We start from the raw sequence: 14,438 nt of genomic DNA, 5'->3' as shown, positions 1-14,438 counted from the left end.
TCTTTTTGACAAGTGAATTAATAATTAGTTTTCCATGACCTTTCCATTAGGATTTTTAAAAACATTTTGATTCAGATTGATTAATGAATCATATTTTTCTGTGAACTGCTTGGACTGATTCATAGGAAAGAACCAACTCATAAGGCTGATTCAGTTTGCCTTGCAAACAAGTTTTACCCTACACAAGTACTATTTAGGAAATGGAATGTTTTGTTTGTATATTCAATACACAAAACACAATTTCAAAATTCACTGAAATTTACAGGTTTTCCAAGACTGAATGAAAGAAATACACAAATTAATTTTGCAATGCAGACGCATTAGTGATTCAGTAATGATAATAATGAAATTAAATTTTCAATTACTCATCTAACGCAGCATTTAAATCATTTTAGAGCCCTAAACAACAGGATATAATTCCCTCTCAAATAAGAGGGTGTGTACACAAAGGAGCAGTTTCACATATGGAAAGGGGAAAATGGAATTCTGAAGCCCTTATTATCACTCTCGGGAATGTGAAAAAATGTGAAACACCTTGATTTATTTCTGAACCCCTTCTATTGAAAGCAATAATCTAATCAGTCACTAATGTGATTTTCCTCAACTCACTCTCTCTCTTTCAGTCTCTCAACGACTTAAAAAAATTACTTTTAACACATACTGTTTTAATGTGATTAACATGAAACATCAAAATTCAACTGATCTGATTTCACTTTTGTGGGAACAGAATGTCTCATCAAACTTATCTGACCAGGAGGTTAATGATTGGCCCATTAGATTAACTTACCGAGGCTGATTCCTTTAGTTTGAGTGGTAGTTTTGTTACAGTCATTCCACTTTCATATAGTTCACCCAAACTTCTTGTGGAAGCTCAAACGTGCTGCATAACACAAGAATGAACCTCACTGGTTCATGGACATCAAGCAAACATGCTTGAGTTTCCGTTTACCACAACTGATGTGTGAGTTGATGAATGTTTAAATGTGAATAAAAGCCTAAATTCAATCTGTTCATTATATAAAGCGATCGTGTCTCTTCAGAAAATTTGGACTAAACCACTCAATTCATATGGAATAGTTTTACGATCTCTTTATAAACTTTTTGAATTGTCAAAATGGTAGTTGCGTAGCTGTCAACAGAGGGACAGAAAGCTCTCAGAATTCATCAAAAATATTAAAATTTTTGTTCCGAAGATGAACGGAAGTCTTACGGGTTTGGAACGACATGAGGGTGAGTAATTAATGATCGAATTTTCATTTTTGAGTGAACTATCCCTTTAACAAAGCAGTAATTAATGGTTGCTTATGGAATATCACGTTTCACATTCATGTGGTTGTGTTGCATAAAAATACGATAAACACATAGGCCTGAGTAACAAACTATTGGAGTGATTCAGGTACATTAAATTTAAGTAGTCAATTAATCATCACGTTCATCACACACCCTCCTACACATATAAGCATTACATTGTAACTTGTCATTAGTCCATCAGAGAAAATGGCAATAATCTATGAAAATAATAGTGAAAATAGGCCTAATAAATTTGTCAAATAACAGTGATCTTGTAGAACATTTTCAAAGTTCAAAAGGTAGCCCGCCTACAAAAAACATTACGCAAGATGTAGGCTACCATTTAACATTTAAAAATATATATTATAATAATTAAATTAATAAAAAGGTTACTAAGGTAAACTGCTGATCTTAGCTGATTTAAGATGGTAGACTGACCAAGCTGGTCATCAGCTGGTTGAGCTTATTTACACCAGCTAGACCAGTAAAGTGCTCAAAACCCATTTAAAGCCAGCAAGCTGACTAACTTGAGCAGCCTGGGAGAAAAGCTAAGACCAGCAAACCAGTTTAGGCTGGTATACGCTGTTTTTTGTTTTGTTTTTCAGCAGAGATAGAGTTAAATTTTGTATTGCACGAAAGATTGACAGAAAAGTATGAACTTAACAGTTATAAAAGCATCGCGTCGCACAGGTACGATTCTGCCTCTGTTGACCCCCCTCTTCCTCTTCCTCCTCATCCCCATTAATCAATATCAACGACATAAACAATCATGAGCATAAATTGCTTGTTTTATTACTGCTCGTGTGTGACCAAAGTGATATGTAGAGGTGATAATGCGATGTCCACTCTCGTGTTAGCACGTAGATCCGTACATGAAAAACTCTCATAAAGAGGGCAACGAGACAGGAAAACGGTGGACCAGTATGTGAGAGAACAAGGCTGCTGTGACACGAATGAACACACGCATGGCTTATCGTCTTTTAACCACAATGAGCTTTTAACAGTCGTATGCAAAGAGTGAATACGGGGCAAACACATCAATGTTGTTCACTAATGTGTGTTTGCACTCGGGGTCGGGGACTGTTTAGTATGTGTTGGGATTGCATGAAGCGTATGTCACTCGCTCTCTTTTCTCGATGGCGTCTCTATATCGATAATTTCACACCTCCTGTTGATCTAATGAATGATAGTGCACAATTATTCTGTAACTGTTGTGTGTTTTGTGTGTTGTGTGAATGTTCAGGACATTATGAAGATGTGGTTTTAATCTCTCTGTCTCGGAACCGTGCCGAAATGTTTCTCGCACTGTGAGTGGCTGCCTCGGGCTGTCACTCAAGCGTGCGTCCAATCATAACTGTCCTTACATGAAAACTATATTTTCACTCACTGCATGTACAGTAGACTGTATGTTGCAAAAAAAGTGAACAGAGAAAGACACCATCGAAGGGGTGCGAAAGGTGGACAACGGAGCTGTTAAGTCACTTTGGTGGCCTGTTGCAGGTAAGTGGCGACGCACATGCACTGTTAGAGTTTATTTTACCAGCGCAACGCCGATCTGACACTAATACACAACATCCAGGAAGCTCTACAGATAGTGGATCTGAATCAGAAAGGCATTCCCAGCATGGTGGTGTCATCCTCTAGAAGTAGGTGCAGTGAAACCACTTAAACGCAGCACTGAAGTTTAGGCAGAATGGTTTGACTCTAAATCCAGTTTAAAATGATATGTGTGTTTTGTTACAATGTAGCTGGTCTAAGATGGTCCACCAGCAACAAACCAGCTATCAGTCAGTTATACCAGTTTAATGATGTTTTTTGCAACATTTTAGCTGGCCTAAGATTGTCATTAAGCTCTTGAACCAGCAAAAAAAACAAAACAAAAAACAAACAAACACAGCTTACAGTCACTGCTCAACCCTTAATGGCCAAAAAATTATGATTGGCTATAACATGGGTAGTCAAGTGCACAAATCAACTAGAATGTGTTTGAAGCTCGGGCTGTGTCCGAAATTGCATACTCTTATGAGTCTTGAGCAGGTACATATTTTGAATATGTAATTCCTTAACAACTTCTTAAAAAAGTATGTTCTATATAGTACGAGTATGTGTGGTATGAATGTAATATGGACGAACTACATTTGCCATGTTGTCATTATTATGTGATCATCAACCAGTTTCATCGCTTCACTGCCATTCACAAATCCTCTCCTGTGACCTTATGGGACAGTGAAGTGTCCATCGTTTGCACACCTCAGAATCTCGTGGGAAGAAGTAGGTCATTAGTGTACTTTTTGCCTACTCTTTTGAGCTCTGTGAATTCGGACATACTACTTTTGTCACATACTGTTTTTCGCCTACTATATAGGGAAGTATGCGATTTCGGATGCAGCCATGGTACCGGTTCCTAGATGGTGGTCCATCTTAGACCAGAAAAAAAAACAGCTATTGGCCGGTTTCACAGACGAGGCTTAAGCCTAGTCCCAGACTAAAATGCATGTTTGTGCTGAAAGTAACTTGCACTGAAAGTATCTTAAAATATGTCAGTGGCATTGTTTTGTCACAAGATGCACACCAGTAATGTTTTTTCTTTTCTAAGACACTTTTATAAAAGCTACTTAAATGTCCTAATTAAACTAAGGCTCAATCCTGGCTTAATCTAAACCCTGTCTGTGAAACCAGGCCTTTAAGACATTCATACCGGCTTAAGCGGGTCAACCATGTTTTTGCAACATGATCGCTCATTTCTAGCTGGTCTAAGATGGTAATTAAGCTGGCAGACCAACAACAAACCAGATACCAGCTGGTCATATGAGGTGGTGAAGCTAGTTTTTGGAACATGGTGACTGGTCAACCAACTAATTATGATAATGATGATATATTCAAGTCAGTCCAGAACAGCAACACACTGGACAAACTAACTAGATGTGTTTTGGAGCATTGGAGCTGGTCTAAGATGGTAAATAAGATGGAAGACCAGCAACAAACCAGCTACCGGCTGGTCATATGAGGTGGTCAAGCTGGTTTATGGAACGTTGGTCAGCCAGCTATTTATGATGACGATATAGTCCAGTTAGTCCAAAACAGCCACACACTGTTCACAAACTAACTAGATGTGTGTTGGTATGGCATGTCCTTCTGGCTGATCAAGATAGTTTGCGAGCTTGCAAACTATTGGACCAGCAGCAAAACCACCTACCTGCTCGTCATAAGGTGGTAAAGCTGATTTTTGGTCAACCAGCCAGAACCCAGATATAAAACACAAGTATCGTATTAGACTGGATTTTCTGACAGGACACCGACTGAATGAGGATGAGGAGGATGATGGTGATGTGACGGTAGGCCAGTGGGTCCAGCGCTGTGAACATCCACACACTGTGCACACGGGCTTCAGTGGGAACACTTGAACGCACGGAGGGGGAGGAGGGCTGCGAGAGAAAACAAACCCAGAAAATTGTTCGCCTGAAACGAAAGTACCAACACCAAGTGGCATTCGGTCCCCACCGTTATTCAATCTTGGAGTGATCGGCGCGATTGTGATGTAGTTTTGTCGACTTCACGCTGCGTTGTTGCTCCCTTCCAAGCATCCGGTAAAAAATAATATAAGTGTCTGTGGGGCTACTGTACGGACGGCCAGTGCAGAACTGTTCTGATGTGTCAATAAGTTTGAGGCTGGAATGAGAAGGCCCTGGCGTTTCGACCGGATTTCAGGGGTAAGTTTGCATTCACATATGCCGCGATGACTGAAAACTTGGACATATTTTGTTTGTGAAAAGCCCCGAGTTCCGATTGATCGGGAGCTCTCGCTTAGACAGTGCGAAATACGTGCCAGTTTGGTGTGCTTCGGCATAAACAACTTTTGTGATCTGCGTGTGTGACACCTGCTCTCACCGAACATCAGGGTTTCTGTGCAATTCACGACGATTTAACATGTACGACCAACCGTGCGATTATTGCATATGGGTCTGCTAATGACACGTTCAGGCGAGCTAGAGCAATCTCGCATCACAGGGGCTAGCAGGCTAGCCAGCTACTTTTATTCTATCTGACCGAACGGAGCGAGAAACCTGAGCACAAAACCGTCTCATCTGAAAAGTCTGCCCTGAAAACCCATAGTTTAAGTAATGAAAGCTTGTGGAGGGGTATCTCTCTCTGAAAATGCCCTGGCGGAGTTTGACAGGAGTGAGATTTATACTTCATCTTCCCCAAAGCAAGATGGACTCTCGGCTGTCTGTCTTGTCAAAGCCCAGATCGACATTTTGCACCGAGATGCAAACCGAGCACAGTTCAAATAAGGGGTCAAATGAGTTATGAAATGTGCTCGATGGCTTAAATAATCGGACGATATCGTCGACATTGTGCTTTGTGGAGTTCTTGATTCGCTGTTCGATAGTTGAGCAGGGAGAGACACAGAGAGAGAGCACCGCTCTCAGGCTGTACCTGAAAACGAAACGCTGCAATACTGTATATATCGTCCATCCACTCGACAAAACTGTGTCGGATTTGCTTTAATAAGACCTACATGAACGAGTCGAAGTATGGCAAGCCTTTTAAACATTGCTTTCTTAAAACTTATATCTTTTTTATTAACGTTACTAGGTATAATTGGGGCTTTTCACACTTGAAATGGATAACCCTGGGTCAGTCAAGCCCAGGCTAAACGAAATCCTGGGTTATCTTAATTTATGTTTCACATTGCTCATAATTTACCCTGGGTTAACAATTAGGCAAATCCTAGGGATTTTCACACTGTACATTCTTAAACCTGGGTTAACATCCTTATTCGCGGTGTCACTGATTGGATGAACGCTGCATGCAAAATGTTTACATAAATGCTCTAGCATTGCGCATTCTCATATTGTGTATTGCCCTGTATTATAAAGTGTATCCTGAATTGACTTTTTGGACTATAAAGGTAAGAATGAAATGTTCTCTTCCTCATTCCAATTGTCGCATTTTCTGTCACCATTTGACATTTTTTCCCCTTAAACGCTGAAACTACTGTATACAACATAATGTTTCCATGACTGTCCAAAACATATGAATATGAATGAGACACACGTTTGGTTGTCTGTTGCTAAGCATCTAGTTGTAACACAGCATTACTTCACACTGTATAAGTTTGGCACCGCAATGGGGTTAATACTGCAAAAGCCATGCTAACCCTGTTCCAGAGCAGAGTTTCATAACCCCTGGGTAAAAAGCAGTGCTAATCCTGCTTCTAAATTACAAGTGTGAAACGTACCTTTACTCCGGGTTAAAAGCCGGGTTTAGAATGCCGATAACCTGGGGTTAAGCTAAGCACAGTGTGAAAAGCCCTATTGTTTAAATTCACTATTAGCTTAACTGTTCATTATTTATATTTAAATGCATATTGAGTTAAACAGGTGTTCACATTGACCGTGATCTGCAGTGGAAAAGCCGCAGAAAGTCATTCATTCTGCATAAACGATTATGACCGTTGGCGATGCAAAAAGTTGAGAAGCAAATGTGCAGCGACCCGTCATCAGTAGGAGCTTGAATAGGAACGCCGACTGGAAACCAGCAGTACAGCGACTCAGTGATGTCCAGCAATTTAATCACCATTTACAGCTATTTGTGAGCATGCTTAGCAATGAAAAGTTGCAATGAAAGGGAAATATGGACATCTAAGTGTAACGGATCATCGAAAAAGATCAAATGTAGGGTGGGAACCTGGTTCAATGCATCGGTTGTTGATTAGGTTTTGAGATGTGGGTGTTGCACTCAAAAATGGAGGCAGATGAACATGAGCTTGTAAGGGAGCACACTAAATAATTGGAGAAGTCTGTCGTTTTTTACCAGAAAATCAAGTTAATGGTGTTTTTATTAAACGTTACAAGGTCAGACTTTAAAAAATTTTTTTTATGCATTTAAGAAATAGGGTGAGTTTTTATTTCAATCCGACTTTAACAAATGGGGAGTGACTTCATGCAGCGACCTGTCTCTTGTATCAGTGTCTGCAAGACGGAGAAGTTAATTTCTTATGTCTTTGACTTCATGCAATGACTATGTAAAACATAATGTAAGTAATGCCAATTAATTGTGAATGGACCCAAATAGCCTTGCGTTTGTGGTCTTGGCACAGATAGATGGCCGCACTTGCACATGTTGATGCACAAAATGACATTGAACATCGGCAGTGACGTTCATTATCACGTTAGGTTAACCAGAACTAAAAATGTCTACTAGCAACCAACTGGTGCAGCGACATATGAACTACAACAACAAAGTTGCTAGTGTGAACGTGGATTTATTCATTAGATGCTAGTACTTATTCCAAATAGAGATGCACCGATACAAAATGTCTCTGCCGATACCGATAGGCGATTATTCAGAGTGATCTCTACCAATAGTTTGATTTTCTTAAGGAAAAAATCTCTCCCAACTAATGCTGTAAACTATACAGGGAACTCTATCATTCGGTACATTACTGTAATATTAGAGGTTAAAATTAACAACGGAGCCAAAACTATTATATTTAACTGCTATTTATTTTTAGAATCTGAAATATTTGTACTGTTGCAGTTTTCACAAAGACTTGTCTTCATGACATATTTATTCAAACACTAACCGTAAATAAACTCATCTCTGGTGTTTTTTATAGCTAACAAACAAACTTCCCTGAGGTAAATGCAACGTTAAGCGACATATTGTTCACAAGCTGTTTTATGGACATCTTTCTGCAGTTGAAACACTGATTGAGCAATTACATGAGACATGATACATTTCGGTAAGTTGGACTGTATCTTTCAACATACCTTTTGATGTTCATGCATGTTTTTTCATGCTATAACATGTTAAAGTGGAAGAAAAGTTCTGCGCTGCTGCTTGAACTTAGATGCTACAGCGATCTGTCACATCACATTATGAGTGTCAAAATGGCAATTATTTTTTTACATTTTCGGATAAAAATGGACAGAATTTGAAAGCTCTGCGATAATTGGATGGGAGGTGAGCTACAAAAAATATTTTGGTCTAGAGAAAAACAGTGGACCTGGCAACCCTGGCTTGAACTACGGGTGATTCATAGGGTCAAATAGAGCCTGCTTTAACATTGCTTTTTAAATTGTTCATGCGTTATTGTTGCAGCCCTAAATTCAATATGAAATTTTCTTTACACACAATATGAGTTGCAGTTTGACGTATTTCTGCCCCCTTTTGATTGACAGAGTATTAATAGGCCCTGATCATTGGCTGTTTTTAAACAATCCACCGATGGCCGAACGTGAATATAAATGCTTTTATCGGCTTATACCGATTATTGGCTGATACATCGCTGCATCCCTAATTCCAATAAGTACAAGAGTCTACCCAGTAAACAATTACCGCCTTTCAATGCTGAAATATGGTCCGCCTTGGACTGGTTTACGACATGATTTCAACTAAGTAGTTTCAGCCGGACTGTTTGACTACGTGTTTTCAACTGATCATCTAAGACAGGATAAGTCTGTTATACATGCTAAAATAACGGAGAAAAACAAACTACTAAACCATGTTCATTATTATCTCAAATAAATTGAAAGAGTTTTACATATTATTCCATCAAGATGTTGAAGATCGACCCGTTTTCAACGTTGAAAAGTCGCAATTAGACGTCGAAGATTTACGTCTATTCAACGTTTAATAGACGACTTTTTGCTAGCTGGGTAGTGTCTATCATTTGCAATTAAATTGAATTTAATGGGAATCTATGGTTCAGATATCAGCTATTCATTTTCTAGTATATGTTCCAGTTGTTGTATTTATTTGAGTTTTAATGATTCATTATGTTATCTATTTACTCATAGTTGCTTGTCACAGCTGGATAGTACAAGCATCTATTGAATAATTACAAGCGAGTAAATTATAGATGCTAGTCACTGTTGGAATAAGAACAAATGTCTAATAAAAATGAATGAGTACTAGTATCAAATTAATGAATTATGAATAGTTAAATTGAAAGAGATACTAGTCACTATTGTACTATTAATCTTAATAAATCAATGTCTGTTCACTTGGTTGCTGCAAATCACTGTCATTGTAAATGACGCTTGTATTAGTAACATTAAAAAATAAGTATTAGTAAATATATACAAGTTAGGGAAATGTTACTACAGCTTACCATAACTGAAGTGGATTTAATGAATTCAATATATGCTGTGAGCGATGTCTTAACTTTATGCTTCCATCAATAACACCAAAGATGCCACCTTAGTTTGAAGCTGAGGCGGTGCACATATGCCTCTAACTAATCAAATCCACAACACACGGTTAAAATGTCGCTGACTGATGAGGTCGGACTCGGGACAGAGTTATTTGGTGCATTTGGCTTTGCTTTCGATGATTTATTCCTGTACTGAGGGCACAGTGTGTTTTTTTTTGTTTTACTTTGTAGGTCATCTTCATCGCATGATACAGCCTGACTGACAGATCCATCCTCATCTTTCAAATACCGTATTTCCATATTCTGTGGCTCTGTAAGTACGCCTTCACTTCATGCCATGTGTTTTTCCCTTTCATCGGTTGTTATATCTCTTAAATTCACAGACTAATTGGTATCTGATGCCTTAACATCACGGATCAAACATTCATTACATCACAGATTTTAAGCTCGTGTCTGTACATAATCACCTGCTTATTGGGTTGTGCTCAATCTGAGATAAAACACACATTCATTCTTCAACCTTTTATCATGCAAAGAGCTAGTCTGTTCAAACATGGTCTACTTTCCTGAATGACTGCATCAATAACAAATTGTACTTTTGATCATATAATAGCATATTAGAAAATCCATAGCATGTTATTCCTTTAGACCTTCCATTGTAATCTGTAAGAATGGACTATAAATACCACATTGTTTTTGGTATTGGAGCCAGGCTTTCTAACATTGTCATGAATATCTAAAACAGATTATTTTAATCTATTTAAAATGTGTTCCATCTGTGGTATTTATAATTTGACTCATATTTGGAAAAAACAGTTATGACTTTTGGCCTTTTAGCTTGTCATGCTGTTTTTAAATGGTTAAAACTATGCCTATGAATCATATTTGTGGAAATGGAAATTAAATTGTAATTTTAAACTAGAATTGTAGCTCTAAGATGTATATAGTTTAAAAAAGTATAGAAGTAATACAGAAATTGTTATAAAATGTGAGATATTATGAAATGCCAATAGTGAATGAATTTACTTCTTAATCAAATAATGAAACTCCATCAATTTTAAAGATTTAACAAGAAGTATATAACCATTTATAATGTAAATGTATATAACCATGATTTTCATCATCATATACTTTGACCAGCAAAAATTATTTTCTTTAATTAATGTTTCTTCAGATCCGTCGAACACTAATTAAGAATTCATGAATTTTTAATGGTTTTCGATGTTGGTCAAATTTAACCTAAGGATAACAGGTGAATGCAGTTCATTAGAATGAAAGGGGAGTTAAAGAGCAATTCATTTTTTTTTAATGATTGTGCAGGTTTTTTTGTAGCTAATGGTTTGATAATGCAACGGTTTATATTTACATATGTTTTCTTTCCACTTACACAGTATCATCAAGTTGTTGTAGGCTTGCATTGCATTCATAAAAAGTGCAACATTAAAGTTTGATTTCATTCTATTATAATAGAATAGTAAGTGTTAGTATTAATGTGTCAACACTCGACCCATAATACTAACACTTCTAGTCTGTATATCTACATATTGTTGCTTCGTTTGCATCTTAATAATACAATTTATGTATTGTCATAATAATATTATACTCTTAATCCATTACACATGTACAATTTTACTTGATCAATTATTATTATTAAGTTAGTTTAGTAAAGATATGTAATATAAATAAGCTTTAGAATAAATAGATAAAAATGTGAATATCTTAACAACTAAACTAACTTCACATCTTTTACTTGCACTGATATCACAAAATGTTTTCTTTTACTTCTCTTTCATAGACAACTCTTTTTTTCTTGCTATGTAAATTTGTTTAAATTCTAAATGAAGTGAATTTGAGAGAGAAGTGAATGTGATCACCGATCACTACTGATGTCACTGATTTTACACAGTCTCTTAGACAACAATAAGTATCGATCTACCCTGTTAAGCTTTGTGCTTGCTTCTCAGTAGAGCAGTTTAGACTACATTCATATTAAAGTTATGATTAATGTCATGCGCCAGGGTTACATTTAGATAAATATACCCATTTGTTTAATCTTGGATGGCTAAACGATATAGAATAGAATTGAATCACTAGCTTTAAAAATAGGTTTCTTGGAATTCTAACTTTTTTTTAGCAGCAAACCTGTTGCACGTCCTGTATCCCTCTCTTGGTTCAGTGATGTTTCAATCTCTTGTTTCATTCAAATTTGGGAAAATTTGATTTAATTTGTTTTTGAAAGTTGTCATTGCATGGCAAGTGCATGAGAGTACATAAGGGTGTGTTCACACTTGGCATGTTTGGTTCGATTAAAATGAACCCTGGTGCGATTGCTCTGTTAGCGCGGTTCATTTGAACGTGTGTGAACGCTGCCATCCGAAGATCCGAACCCTGGTGCGCACCAAACAAGCGGACCAACACAGCTGAAAAGATGGGTCTCGGTCCGCTTCCAAACAAACTCTGGTGCGGTTCGAATGATATTTGAACGCAACACGGACCAAAGACATGTAAACAAACCAAAAACAGGCAGACGAGACCCTAAAAAGGACAGAATGCTCACTGATATCGTTTTTTTTTTTTTTTCATCATAGTTGCGATGTTGCCCGTTACAGTTCGGGTCAGGCATCAGAACCGCATCTCCTCGCAGCAGATCTTTGTTTGTGTGTATGACGGAGGAATTCCTGATGCTTTTCTGACACCTTTACACATTTTATAAGCTCTTCACATGTTCTCAGCTGGTCAAAATACCATCATATGTAGGCTATACACATACAATGAGCGCATTTAGCCCAGCACACAGCATTGTTTTGGATGTTCGGTAAGTTCAGTCACGAAATATACGCAATAAAAGCCGACCAATCAGGTTGTGAGTCAGTTTTCTATGAGCGAGGGATGGAGAGGAGGTGCGCTAAAGTAAAACCCCGCCCTCTATTCAATATTCTGTTTAACTTGGAAATACGTCACACTGGAGAAAACTCGTTGCAACTTCCGGTTCACGTGGACTTAAAAATGTAAAAATGTCAATGTGAACTCTAAGCGGACCAGGACAAAATTGTTTTAGTTTTTTTGGTCCCGACCAAGCGAACCTAACTACAAGTTTAAACACCCTAAGATAGGAAGGTTGGAGAATCCATGCAAACGTAAAACACATGCAAGAAGGATAACAACTTTTATTGTAATGTCCGTTTCAAAATTTCCATTTTAATTTGATCATGTTGCCTGAACTGAAAACAAAGCATTTACTTTTCATAATATTGGTATTTATAAGGGGCAGAAACAGTTAATCATAAAAAATAACATACTCAAACTAAAATCAAATCATACATGATCAGATGTCTACGAGATTTATGAGTCTGTATTATTATTCAAGTCTGATTGTTTAATCAGATTTATTAATCTAAACATCTTACATTACTATTGTAAACTTAGCCATACATTTTGTGTACAAAAAATGTACATACGGCGGGATGAGCCAAAATGATTTTGTGGTAAGCGACAGCTTGCTACTAGAACATTCCTTTAATAGTAATGTTAATATATATTTACATTCTCATAACCATGAATTACAGTATTATCCATATATTTTTGGATGATTATGTTTTTTTTAATGACACAATCTTCCCCATTTGAATTCATTTTTTACGTGATTTTTATTCTCATTTGATAATGTAAGCTCCTGTAATCTGTTTTATTGCACTTTATCAAGCCGTCACTCAATAAGAGGGGCCATTGCCACTCAGACTGAACAGCCATTAGTGCATATAGTGACCGGTCATAAAGGGAGAATTGCAGTCCAGCAAGACCTGATTGGTTTCATACAAATGGCCTGAGTTGAATTTGTCCCTGCTGTAGTTTTATTGAGCTTTACAGTGATTCGTTTGTCCATACAGAAAAAGAATCAGCATTCCCATTAATTAAACTTCTGTCTTCATTTACTCACCTTTATGTTGTTCCAAACCCACAAAGGTTTTTCCGTGAATGACTTGGTAATGTATGCTTTCATTGTATGGAATAGAGCAACATGAACATCCTCAAAATGTTTCCTTTTGTGTGCCCACTGGAAAAAAAATGGATTTGAAATGACACAAATTATGGTTTTGCTAAATTAATGAATGAATGGACATGATTTTGTGAACCATTAATTTACTGTAATTTAATCAGCAAACAAAAAAAATATGCTAGCATTTACAGAATTTTTATTTTCTTTCATTTTTGTTTCGTTTTAATTTTGCTTTCTACATAACCAATCATTATATTAATTGCAGTTATTTTATATTGCAGTCATAGCAGCAAAGTGACAAATCTGCATAGTTTTGTGAGGAAAATTTGGTAAAACCTTTTAAAATAAGGTCCCATTAGTTAATGCATTAACTAACAATGAGCAATACGTTTGATACAGTATTTATTATTTTTTATGAACATTAGTTAATAAAAGTATGTGTTCTTTGTTAGTTCATATTAGCTCAGGTCCATTAAATAATATTAACATACAATTCTGATTTTAATAATATGTTAGTACATGTTGAAGTTAACATTAACTGCTTTAGAAGTATTTTTCATTGCTAGTTCATCTTAACTAATATAGTTAATTAATGTTAACAGATGGACTATTATTCATACTTTTAAGAATAGTTTGTCATTTTATATATAGCCTATATATATTTTTTCACAAATATCATATAATCATTTTTAGATTAATAGCATTGTTTTTATACAGTACAAAATCCATTTTTTTGTAATATTGCATTTTGCTGATGATTTAATTTTTTTTCTATATGATACTATTTTTCTCAAATAGTATAAATGGGTATTTTTACATGGAAATATATAGGTGCCTTTAAAATAGTGATGAAAACATCTGGGTTAAATGAGATGTGACATTTACATCCACTAATAACTCTAAAAGTTCTCACATTAACAATACTGAGTGAACGTGCAAGACCTCATCTAGTGTCAGCATTTGTTCAGTCCTTATTACTGAATAAACAGC

At 36.6% G+C, this 14,438-nt stretch overlaps 1 protein-coding gene across 6 annotated transcripts in view; it reads left to right on the top strand.

Moving 5' to 3' along the window:
• Positions 1-2,630: 2,630 nt before the first annotated feature.
• The window catches only part of bbx (BBX high mobility group box domain containing), a 35,124-nt gene continuing 23,316 nt past the window's right edge, over positions 2,631-14,438 (top strand). For 2 of the 6 annotated variants that reach the window (XM_084104435.1, XM_084104433.1), the window contains exons 1-2: positions 4,527-5,000; positions 9,683-9,764. The gene's annotated coding sequence lies outside the window, so the exon portion shown is untranslated. Of the gene's footprint in view, positions 2,791-4,526; positions 5,001-9,682; positions 9,765-14,438 lie in introns of those variants that run through there. The other 4 variants (XM_084104438.1, XM_084104436.1, XM_084104434.1 and 1 more) reach the window with 3 other exon arrangements.

The sequence above is a fragment of the Abramis brama genome, assembly GCF_963993115.1.
Source record: "Abramis brama genome assembly, chromosome: 25".
NCBI lineage: Eukaryota > Metazoa > Chordata > Actinopteri > Cypriniformes > Leuciscidae > Abramis > Abramis brama.
The sequence above is the reverse complement of the archived record's forward strand: the minus strand, read 5'-3'. Positions and strand labels throughout refer to the sequence as shown.